Below are 12,696 nucleotides of genomic sequence, written 5' to 3'. Positions count from 1 at the left end.
TGAAGATCTGGTGGTAGCCTGAGTAGGCGTCGAGGAATGATAACAGATCACACCCGGCTGTGGAGTCAATAATCTGGTCGATGCGCGGCAACGGGAAGGGGTCCTTAGGACAAGCCTTATTGATATCTGTGTAATCAATACACAGCCTCCACTTCCCATTCGCCTTGCGCACCACTACCGGATTGGCCAACCATGTCGGGTGGAGCACTCCTCTCACCAAACCTGTCGCTTCCAACTTCCTGATCTCCTCTGTGATGAACTCCTGCCTCTCCAGAGCCTGCTTTCTGACCTTCTGCTTGACGGGCCGCGCGTGGGGGCACACAGCTAGGTGGTGCTCAATCACCTCCCTGGGAACACCGGGGATGTCGGATGCTTGCCACGCAAACACGTCGACATTCGCCCGCAGGAAGGTGACGAGCGCGCCTTCCTATTTGCTGTCGAGGGTGGAGCCTATGGTGAAGGCCCCTCCCGTGCCATCCTCCCTGACGGGCACCTTCTTGGTCTGCGGCGGCTCGGCTCTAGATCTCTTACTCTTGTCGGTAGAGCTCTCTGGCACGTCCTCGACGGTAGCACAACACTCTGAGGAGGTGCGCTTGCCGAAGTGGGTGCGAGAGGTCTTGCCGGGCTTCTTCTTCCTTCCCGGGCCTTCAGCGGCAGGAGCAGGTGCCTTGACGGCAGCTGCTGCAACTGCTTCCCGGTAGAGTTGGTCGGCGCAGATCAGCGCGTCCTTCTTGTCGGAGGGGACGGAGTTGATGGTCAACAGCCCGGGCATCTTTAGCATGTTGTAGGCGTAGTGCACCGCCGCCATGAACTTGGCTAGTGCCGGGCGGCCGAGGATCCCGTTGTAGGGCAAGGGGATCTTGGCCACGTCGAAGATGATCCTCTCCGTCCTGTAGTTCAATTCTCCTCCAACTGCTTAGCTATTAAATGGAAGTCCTCCCAAGGGTCGGACACTCTTTATTTATTTACCGAACTAGCAACAAGGAGCTTTTCCGACTAGATTTCCAACGTCATGGGCAGTGTGACCTTCCCTTCGGCTGGCTCCTCCCCGAATTGACCCCTTGAAACGTGCCTGTTTCCTCGAGGTCTCCATCAGGGATTTGCAATCTTTTGATCACGACAGGTGAGATCAGGTTTAGGCCGGCCCCGCCGTCAACCAACATCTTGTTCACCCTGAGGTTGCGTATCGTTGGTGAGACCAACAATGGCAAACACCCGACCGCGGTAGTGCGGTCAGGGTGCTCCTCGGCGTCAAAGATGAGGGGCGTGCTGGACCACTTCAGCGGCTTCTGAGCATCAAACGACGGCTCCGCTGCTGTAATCCCACGCGCCCACTGCTTGAGCTGGCGGTGAGAGGTATGCAGCGAAGCGCCGCCATCGACGCACATGGCCTCTGTAGCCTTCTGGAACCCTTGCCCACCAGACTCGTCGTCCTCGTCGTGGTCATCGTCTTCTTGTTTCTTGTCGCGGCCCCAGGCGGGCCTCTCTTGCTGGCTGTCCTTGCCGGGGCGGCCTCCTCGGCCGCCACGCTTCTTGCCGGATCCCTCAGCACCGTCCTGGTCCTTCTCCTTGTCCCACCTCTCATACTCAGCCTTTTGCTTCTCAGCAAGCAGCTCGACTTCTCGGCAGTTCTGGAGGTCGTGGCCCTTGGTGCGGTGGATCTTGCAGTATTGCTTGCCGGAGCTCCCTGGCTTGTCGGTAGCCACCAAGGCCCGGCAGGCGGCGCACCCGGCAATCTCCTTGTCGGGAGCGCCTTCCTTGACCTTCTTGCCGGTACCGGTGTCGTCAGATCCCTCAACGGCAAGCACGGCCTTGCCCTTGCATTTCCTGTTGCGACGCCGGCCCTTCTTCGTCGGGGTAGCGGCATCCTCATCGGTAGAGTCGGTTTCCGCGCCGGCGTCTTCGCCGGGGTACTTCCTTCCCTCTTCAGCCCAGGCGCATCTATTGGCCAGAACGTAGAGCTCGGCCACATCGTTAACCTTGGTCATCGCCAGCTCCTCGCGCATCTTGCGATTGCGCACGTTCTGGTGGAACGCGCTAATCACAGCGGCGGGATGAACGTCGGGGATGTTGTAATGCACCCGGCTGAATCTCTGGATGTACTTGCGCAGGGTCTCCCCTTCCTTCTGGAGAATGATATGCAGATCACTGGCCTGGCCATGAGCTTGGTGGCCTCCTGTGAAGGCGCCAACGAAATCATGGCACAGATCCGACCAAGAAGAAATGGAATCCACCGGCAAGTGCATCAACCAAGACATCACATTGGTCTTGAGCGCCAGCGGGAAATAGTTGGCAAGCACCTTGTCGTCGTGAGCCCCAGCAGCCTGCATCGTGATGGTGTAGATGTTGAGGAACTCGGACGGATGGGTCTTGCCAGTGTACTTCTCGCCGACGTCGGGCTTGAACGTGCGGTGGGACGGCCACTAGAACTGCCGCAGCTCACGGGTAAAGGCCGGGCATCCCACCTCATAAGGTAGGCCGCCGGAGCCCCCCGATGCGGGGTGATCCATAGCGGGTCCCGCCCTCTTGTCCGACTGGCGACGTGTTTCATGCCGGCGCTCGACGGTGGTTCGAGCGTCTTCGTGAGCTCGTTCCCGAAGGACATGGCGCTGGTCGCGGAGGGTCCGCAGGTCGGACGACGCTGTGGAGATGTTATCACAAGCGTCGTCACGACGGGCCGACGCCCGCGGCGGCTGGCGAGGAGGAGGAGAGTGCACTGTGGCCGCAACTCCCCCGGTCCTCCCAGCGTCAGCATGCGGTGGCTCGGTGGAGTGCCGACCCGAGGGTCCCGCCGGTCGCGGATCGTCTTTGTTGGCGACGGCAACGAGGCTCCGGATGGTGGCCCTCCACTCGTCAAGCTTCTCCGCGGCAGGAGGGAAGTCGAGGAGCAGCTGCGCGCACGCCAAAGCTTCTGCCGGCGTGGGCGGCGGAGGCAGCTGCGTGGATCGCGGCGCGCTTCGACTTCTAACTACGTTAGAAGGAGCTCCATTACGACCCAGCGGCTGCGTGCCATTTTCGCCAATGCTTCGGCGGGCGTGCTGAACCCCTTCATCATGCGGACGACGCACGGGGCTCTTCCCACGGCGGTGCCCAGGGTCACCAACGCGGTGACGCTGCTCGACGCGCACACCATGGGAAGAGCGCGCAGTGGTCGCCGGTGTGGGCGTCCTGGAGGTCGCTGCGCCACCCGAAGATGGCACAACGACACCCCTGGAGGGCCCCGCGCCGCCTGCGGGGGGCCCAGCTCCGTCTTTGGATCCAGCGACGTGTAGCCGGTCGTCTGGTGCGCGAACGACACCGCTCGCCAGGCTCTGACTACCAGGGCGATGCTGGTGCTCGCGGACCGCGGCCCGGGTCCTGTCTGCGACCGGTCCACTGCCCGCCCACACTGGCACGGGTCGTTCGGCTCCCAACGAGCCGACCGCCGTGGCCGTCTTCTTCTTAGGAGCCATGGCGATGAAGAACTGCTAGGCTAACTACTAGACCAGATTCTCACATTTGCGCCCCCTACCTGGCGTGCCAAAGATGCCGGTGTGGAATGACACCTATGGGATCACAAGAATCCCTACTACGGTTGCCGGGGCGCGGGGTTGCGAGAAGAGCAGGGCTAGTAGACGGCACAAGGATCGTTTACCCAGGTTCGGGCCGCGAGGATGCGTAAAACCCTAGTCCTGCTTTGGTGGGTGTATTTCAGAGAGTTCTTGAGCTCTCGAACTAGCTGTGGTCAGTGCGTGGTTCAAAAGAGCCGAATCCCTCTCCAGTATGCCATGGGCCTCCTTCTATAGTCGAAAGGGGCTGCCACAATGGCACACAGGAGGTGGAAAGGTGCACAGTGCCCTGAGCTTATCACTCGTATTACAGGACAAGACGCATTTAATGCGTAGCTTAGGTGTCCCCTTGCTTTATCGGGGACGGGGGCGAGGCCCATCCCGTCCATCGCCGCTCCTCCTTGTTTCGACACGCGCCTTGGCCAGCGATGCGTGCGGCGCCATGTAGGCAGGCAGGCAGCTGAGGTGGCGCGGTGGTGGAGCCTTCACGAAGATCTGCATGCCGCCACGCAGGCGCTCGATGAGTTGGCCTGGGGGCTGCATGTTGCCACGCAGGTGCCCGCCCAGCTGGTTGGGCTGGCAGCTGCATGTGAACGCCGGTGGAAGCTTGGTTGGCGTGGGCCTGGCGATGGCCCTGCTGGCGTCCTTGCTGAGGGCCTTGCCGGGTGGCCCGGCAAGGGTCTTGCCATGGCGCGCTGTCGTCCCCGGCAAGGGCCTTGCCGGGGGTCTGGTGGCCTTCCTCGGCAAGGATGTTACCGAGGATAGTCGTCTTCTAATCCTCATCTGATCTTGAATATGTCTTCACAAAGATCTGCATGCCACCACAGAGGTGCCTTCCCGAGCCCTGGCCCCACGTGGATGATGGCGTTGGGGACCGTGGGCTCAAGGGTGGCTCGCTCTGTTGGTGTGGGGTGGGCTGCCTCGGCAAGGGTCTTGCCGGGGCTGCTGAGGCTGCCCCGGCAAGGGTCTTGCCGGGGGAGCCTGCTTCTTCCCTCTGCTCCTTGTGGTCTCGGCCTTGGTGTTGCTCTGATTATCTTGGGCTTCGGTCTTACCTTGGCTCACCTCCCTGTTCTGCTTGGTGTGACCGTGGGCGCGGCTCCGACTGCCCGTGCACAGGTAAAGGGGTACAAAAGCGTGCCCCTCTTTTTGTACACCAACATTTCTCTAATGTGAATTCTCAAACCACTAAGCACAAGATCAGCCAAATCTCTCTCGGTTATCACCAAACTATAGCACTGGTTTTTTGTATCTCTAAATCTCCTGACGTAATCGGAGACCGATTCATCATGCTTTTGTCTAACCAATGTAAGATGTGACAAATTAACCTCATTATCACCACTATAAAAATGATCATGAAACTTTTGTTCCAAGTGAAACCATGTAGTAATAGAACCAGGTGGTAACGCGGAAAACCATGAGAAAGCAGTGCCAGTTAAAGATAAAGGAAAATAACATACTATCCACTCATCGCGTGAACTTGCCTCACCTAATTGTGCCAAGTACTGACTAACATGCTCCCAGGTGGTTTTCGTGCACTCTCCATTAAATAACAAAATCTGGAATTTTATATCCCAGAGGGCATTGAATTGCATCAAAGTATTCTGGATATGGCTTTTGGTAAATACGGTTCCTTGGTAACTCAACTCCAAAATTCTCTCGGAGCATCTTAGCCATCTCCCCTCTAAGATTAGCTAGACCATCATCCACAGTGGGCGATGAAGCTTGTGGCAGTAGCATAGGAGGAGTAGGGTTAGTAGTTGCAGGTGTGAATTGTGGCATGTATGCCGAATTGTAATTCGGTAGTGATCTAACAGTGTTTGCTCTTGTAGGTAGGGTTTGGTTCAGCGTCACCACCGAACTTGGCATACTCATGATAGGATTAATGGGTGCAGCAACAATTTGATTTGTGGGGCTAGGATAAAAATTCATCGGCACGGGAGGCGCCGATGAAATAGGTAAAGTTAGACTAGGGATTTCTGCGGTAACAGGCACACCAACATTACCACTAGACGATTGAGGCATACTATTTTTAGCATTACTATTTTCCAAGAAAATTTGGTATAAGAGATTATTGCTATCAGTAATGTGACTATCAATTTCAGCCCATACCTTGGGAGAGAAGGTATTACTCACAGAGGGTTTAACCTGTTCATCATGAAGAGGAGGAAACTTGATTTCTCCAACCGGAGTGATATTGCCTTGGCGATCCTTCTCGAACTTAGCAAGGAACTCCTACATCTCCTTCTCTTCAAGCGCCTTCTTGTACTCCTCATAAGCTTGGCGATGTTCCTCCGATAACTCCTCAAAATTGGGCTTGATTATGTTATCGGCATTGATTTCCGAGGGCTTGGGAATCTTGCCGTTGCCAGACATGATGGATGATGATGATTGATCTTCATTCCCTAGCGGAGTCGCCAAAAAGTGTGTTCGCACATGAACATGCCACGTGTACCCTCGACGCTGGGGTGGTGCACCGCAGCTCACGTCGAAGCAGTCTCACCAGAAGCGCGATTCGCAAGTCGACCGGCGGGAGCTTTTGAGGACCTGAAACCCTACACTCCCGAGAGGGACCCCGTCGGGGAATGCGGCGGCTATGGGCTGCCCTAGGTCGGTCAAGCCGCCCCTAGAGCCTCGCGGTTCGCAGCTCTCCAACATGAAGAATGACGAAGAACGAGGGACAAGACGTAGATGAAAAAGCTATAGATGTGTTTGCGATTGTGTGTTGTTATTCAATCGGCCGTCACCCCTTAGGTATATAAGAGGCGGATGGACTTCCCGTGCAAGGAAAGGTTACAATTCACGTTCAAAACCCTAGTTTGGGTCCAACTCGGAATCAAACTTTCCTAAACGGTTCGGTTTACAACCTGGCTGCACCTTGCGGGTTATGTTTGAGGCAGTAAACGACCTCGGATGGAAACGAGCCCAAAAGCAATCTTGACCTTTCGACGAGACGAACAACTTTCGTGTTGAACGTTTTTTGATCAGAGGCCATCTTGAGGGGGTTTGCGGCTGTTTTCCAAAGTCTGCGGCAGAAAAATTCAAAACCCAGACAAACATACCCGGAGTGTCCGGTTATCCTCGGAGAAATCAAAAACTCGGATGATCATTCCCGGAGTGTCCGGACATCTTGATGCACCCGCGCATTTTCGGCTCTAACTTTTGCATACGAACTCTGATTGAGACGCTTTTTATATTAGAATCAACCGGTTCGACGAGACGCACAACTTTCATGTTGAAACTGTTTCCATTTGAGGAAATTTTAATTGAGTTTCAAGCTATTCTTTAATCTGGTGTCAACATGAGCATCTCTGAACTTGTCATAACTTTTGCATCCGAGCTCCGTTTTAGACCATCTTCATATCCATCTTGATCTTCTCGAAGAGAGCCATCCCATGATGACCTCCAATCATAAGTTTGAATTCATCTTGACATAGCTTAAAGCAACTTCTACCATTGTACCACTTTTGAGCGTCAACACACATCTTACTAAATTGAATGATATAGCCACCCTATTTGCTCATGAGGAAAAAATTTGTTGTTACTATATTCTCAAATTGTTTCCTTTCTTGTTAAAGGGTGATGCTAAGTTATGGTTTAATTCTCTTGCTCCTGTTTGTGTGCGTAGTCCCCAGGATATGATATACTACTTCTCTCAAAAATATTTCTCCGCTCATAAGAAACAAGCTGCCCCAAGGGAAATATTTAACTTTGTGCAAATTGAAGAAGAGAGTCTCCCACAAGATTGGGGGAGGCTTCTCCGATTACTTAATGCTTTGCCTGGTCATCCTCTCAAGAAAAATGAAATACTTGATATCTTTTATAATGGACTAACCGATGCTTCCAGAGACCACCTGGATAGTTGTGCTGGTTGTGTTTTCGGGGAAAGAACAGTTGAGCAAGCTGAATTTCTGTTGAATAATATATTGAGTAATGATAATAATGGGACCCTTCCTGAATCAACTCCTAAACCAACTTCGAAGAGAAGGGGTATTCTATTTCTCATTCTTGAAGATATGCAAGAGGCAAAGAAATCTATGAAAGAAAAAGGTTATTAAAGCTGAAGATGTTAAGAATCTACCACCTATTGAAGAAATACATGGTCTTGATAACCTGACACAGGTAGTAGAGGTAAACTCTCTCCATAGATTTGATGAAGGTGATATTCCTCATAATAAGTCTGCTAGTCAATGCTTAGATGAGTTTGATAATTTTATTGTTAAACAAGAAAACTTCAATGCTTATGTTAGTAGACAATTGAAACGTAATGCTTACATGCTTGACCACTTGGGTGATTATATGAGTAGAACTGTTAATGATCTTAAGCATATTAGTAAACATGCTTCCATGGTTACAACTCAAGTAGAACAAGTACAGGCACAAGATGATTTGCTTAATGAGTTGAATAGTAAGAATAATGATAATGTTGTTAGGGTTATGACTAGAGGTGGTAAAATGACCCAGGAACCTTTGTATCCTGAGGGCCATTCTAAGAGAGTTGAGCAAGTTTCTGAGAGAATTAATACTGATGCACCTAGTCCTAGTAATAAAAAGAAAAAATAAAACTGATAGGACTTTGCATGCTAGTGAACCTGCTATAGACACACCTGAGAATCCCAATGATATTTCTATTTCTGATGCTGAGACACAATCTGGTGATGAACATGAACCTAGTAATAATGTTAATAATGATGTTCATGTTGATGCTCAACCTAGTAATGATAATGATGTAGAGATTGAACCTGTTGTTGATCTTGATAACCCACAATCAAAGAATCAATGTTATGATAAGAGAGACTTCGTTGCTATTAAACATGGTAAAGAAAGAGAACCATGGGTTCAGAAACTCATACCCTTTCCTCCTAAGCCATCCAAGAAAAGGGATGATGAGGATTTTGAGCGCTTTGCTGAAATGATTAGACCTATCTTTTTGCGTATGCGTTTGACTGATATGCTTAAAATGCCTCCTTATGCAAAGTATATGAAAGATATTGTTACAAATAAAAGAAAGATACCAGAAGCTGAAATTTCCACCATGTTTGCTAATTATACTTTTAAGGGTGGAATACCAAAGTAACTTGGAGATCCAGGAGTACCAACTATACCATGCTCCATTAAAAGAAACTATGTTAGAAATGCTTTATGTGATCTTGGAGCCGGTGTTAGTGTTATGCCTTTCTTATCATAGACTTGAATTGAATAAGTTGACACCTACTAAAATTTCTTTGCAAATGGCTGATAAATCAACTGCTATACCCATCGGTATTTGTGAGGATGTGCCTGTAGTGGTTGCAAACGTTACTATCTTAACGGACTTTGTTATTCTTGATATTCCCGAGAAGGACAGTATGTCGATCATCCTTGATAGACCCTTTTTGAATACTGCAGGGGCTATTATTGATTGCAACAAAGGCAATGTCACTCTTCATGTTAATGGTAATGAGCCTACGGTACACTTTCCGAAGAAACAACCTCAAGTTCATAGTATCAATTCTATTGGAAAAGTTTCAAATATTACTATTGGACGTTTTGAATTCCCTCTTCCTACTGTTAAAAAGAAATATGATATTCTTATTGTTGGGTAAATGCATATCCCCGTTGAGGTAACCTAGTGTTATTCGAAAATTCTCCGATTTCATGTCATTCGAAAAAGTTTGTTAATAAGACTTGATCAACCTTGTTAATGGATTCCTTTTGATGAGCATGAGATGGATGAATTTAGAAGGCACAACTCTCTGTACCCATCTTTTACTTTCTGTTATTTAGATTAAATAAAGCAAAAATAGTATTTTATGTCTGTTTTCTGAATTAAAAATGTCCCAAAAATAAAAGTTCTCCAAATGCCCTGAAAATTTAGTATGATTTTTTATAGAATATTTGACAATTTCTGGCACTGAACACAAACCAGGGGCCTCACCAACTGGCCACAAGGGTGGAGGATGCGCCCTAACCTCCCTGGGCATGCCCCCGTCCTTGTGGGCCCCATGTGGGTCCCCTCCACTTATTCCAGCACCCATCCACTTCGTCTTCCTCCAGAAAAATTCACTCCATAGCTCAAACTCGTGTTCTTGCTCATTTTGCTGCCATTTTCGATCTCCTTGCTCAAAGCTCCACTCACAAAACTTCTTTGGGGGATTGTTCTTCGGTATGTGACTCCTCCAATGGTCCAATTAGTTTTTGGTCTAGTGCTTTATTTATTGCAAATTTTTGCTGCTGTGGTGACCTTGTTCTTGAGCTTGCATGTCAAATTTATATGGTCCAAAGTAGTTTTGATGCATGATATAGCCTCTAGGCACTTGTAGGAGTAGTTGCTATCAATTTTGTTGAGTTTGGTACACTTTTATTTTGAGTCACTAAAAATTTCAGAAATTTTTCAGAGGAAGAAAAATGTCTAGGAGAATGTACCAAGGTGGTTCTTCGAGGAAGCAAGCACCGAGGCTCACGATACGCGAACCGGACCTTGAACCACCAAGGGAAGCTCAAGTGCGGCCTTGTGAATGGCCGTTGGATGAATTTATGGTTCGTGCAGGTTTCAAGGATGAGTTCTATACATACGTACAAAATGCCGGCCTTGAAGACTTCTTGTCAGACAAGTGCCTACAATATTATTATCTCACCGATTCCTTTGTGCGGAGGTTTGAGTTTTCATCTAAGCGCAATACTCACACTGTCATGTTTGATCTCTATGATGAATCTTATACCATGGACCTAGAAGACTTTTGTGATGCATGCAAAATTCCACAATGGGGTATTCTTAGTGAGCCTCACAAATCTGAATGGAATGATTTCCTTGCTAGCATCACCGTGGGGGAAACTAGAAATATCACACAAGCCACCATAGGGAACATTCACTTTCCTGCTATACATTATTTTGCTCTCTTTATAGGAAGATGCATTAATAGTAAACATGATCATAGCCACCTTTGCGTTCCAGATCTTAGTGTCATCAAGTGTGCGGTGTTAGGTGATAAGTGATATAGCTTGGGGGCTATTATTGCGAGGAGGTTACATCTTAATGCTAAATATGGAGATTTATTTGGTGGGATTTATGCAACTCGTTTAGCTAATTATTTGGGTGTACCCATAAGATGGTATGATATTGAGTTGCCACCTGCTATTTTGGATTATGATGCTATGGTACGCTACCAGTTTCTTAAGAGGAACGAACATTTCCTCCAGTGCCGACTAATCTTTGATAGACGGCGCGCCGTCCATGTTACTCTTCCTGCTCCTGCCTTCTTTAACTTTCAAGTAAACGGGAGATATTTTATAACTAGAGAGGAGGCAAACGAGTATGAGAGAATAGCGGAGGCTTCTCGCCTCCATGCTGCGGCCCTTCAGGCAGTAGCTGACGCATCTCAGTACAACCCCGACTACAACTTTGGATATCCACCAGGCTAGCCGTGGCCATGGACCAACTTAGGTCAAAAGCCTAAGCTTGGGGGATTACGTATTTCTCACCGACATTACATTCATGTTCATACATTCATTTCAGTTGTCGGTGTTCATACTTTTTCATTGTATTATCCATGTTAGTTTATTTCTTTTTCCCGCTTTCTTCTTGTGTGTTTGAAAAACCTTAAGAAAAACCAAAAAAAATAGTTGTAGTTAGTTTACCTTCTATGCATGCTTAGTTGTAATATTAAAAGAAAACCCAAAAAGATTTCCCGTTCTTCTTTTGCTTGTTGGGAGCTTGTGTGTTTCTTTGAATTTCTTTTCTTTTCTTTGGGGGTCGAGAGGAGAAGACCACGATGAAAACGTTGAGTGGCTCCCATATGCATTATTGTTGATCTAACAAAAGAGTCCATATTACCTTGTCTTCTCCTTTGAATAAATGTGGCAGATTCCAGATTAGTCCAATGCACACGCACTATTATTATTATCCACACCGTTCGGTCGTGCAAGTGAAATGCAATAATGACGATATATCATGAAATGATTGAGATGAGGAAAAGCTTGTATGAAATCGACCTATCTTGTTTTGTAAATATGATTAGTTCATCGTTCCTGATTCATCCTATTATGAATGAAACATGTTTGCAATGACAATTAGAGATTATAGTTACTCATGCCATGCTTAATTAGCTAGGAGTTTATAATGGTTTACCTTGCGTGCCAACATGCTTTTAAAATGGTTGTGATGTAGTATGATAGGATGGTATCGTCCTTTGAATGATTCGAGTGGCTTGACTTGGCACATGTTCACGCCTGTAGTTGAAACAAAATCAACATAGCCTCCACGGTATTTATGTTCATGGTGATTTATATCCTACTCGTGCTTGCACTCAATGTTGGTTACTCTTAATGCATGTTTATGACTGTTGTCGCTCTCTAGTTGGTCGCTTCCCAGTCTCTTTCTAGCCTTCACTTGTACTAAGCGGGAATACTGCTTGTGCATCCACTCCCATAAACCCAATGTTGTTCCATATGAGTCCACCATACCTTCCTATATGCGGTATTTACCTGCCGTTCCAAGTAAATTTGCAAGTGCCAAACTCTAAACCTTCAAATGATAATCTGTTTTGTATGCTCGAATCGCTCATGTACCAACTAGGGCTGTCAACATCTTCCATGCTAGGTGGGTTATTCTCACGGTGAGTGGACTCCGCTCATCATTCACGAGAAAATGGCTGGTAACCGGGATGCCCAGTCCCATGCTCAAATCAAAATATAATTGCAAACAAAACTCCCCCAGGATTGTTGTTAGTTGGACGGTACTCGTTGTTTCGGACCAGCCATGGAGTGTGCTTGTTGGTAATGGGGGGTATAAACTTTACCATTCTGTTTGGGAACCGCCTATAATGTATGTAGCATGGAAGATACCGAGATCTCTTACTTGTTATGTTGACAATGAAAGCATGCCGCTCAAAATATTATTTATCTTTGTTTAAAAAACTCGAGCTCTGGCACCTTTGCAAATCCCTGCTTCCCTCTGAGAAGGGCCTATCTATTTAATTTTATTGCTGAGTCATCATCCTCTTATAAAAAGCACTAGTTAGAGAGCACCACTGTCATTTGTATGCTTTGTTATTAATTTATATTGAGTATGACTGTGACTGGATCTCTTTTACCATGAATTACAATGTCTAGTCAGTCCTTGATCTTCAGGGGTGCTCTGCATTTATGTTTTGCGGTCTCGGAAAGGGCTAGC

This window comes from Aegilops tauschii, chromosome 3, assembly GCF_002575655.3.
Source record: "Aegilops tauschii subsp. strangulata cultivar AL8/78 chromosome 3, Aet v6.0, whole genome shotgun sequence".
Classification (NCBI taxonomy): Eukaryota; Viridiplantae; Streptophyta; class Magnoliopsida; order Poales; family Poaceae; genus Aegilops; species Aegilops tauschii.
Note: the sequence above shows the minus strand (reverse complement) of the source record.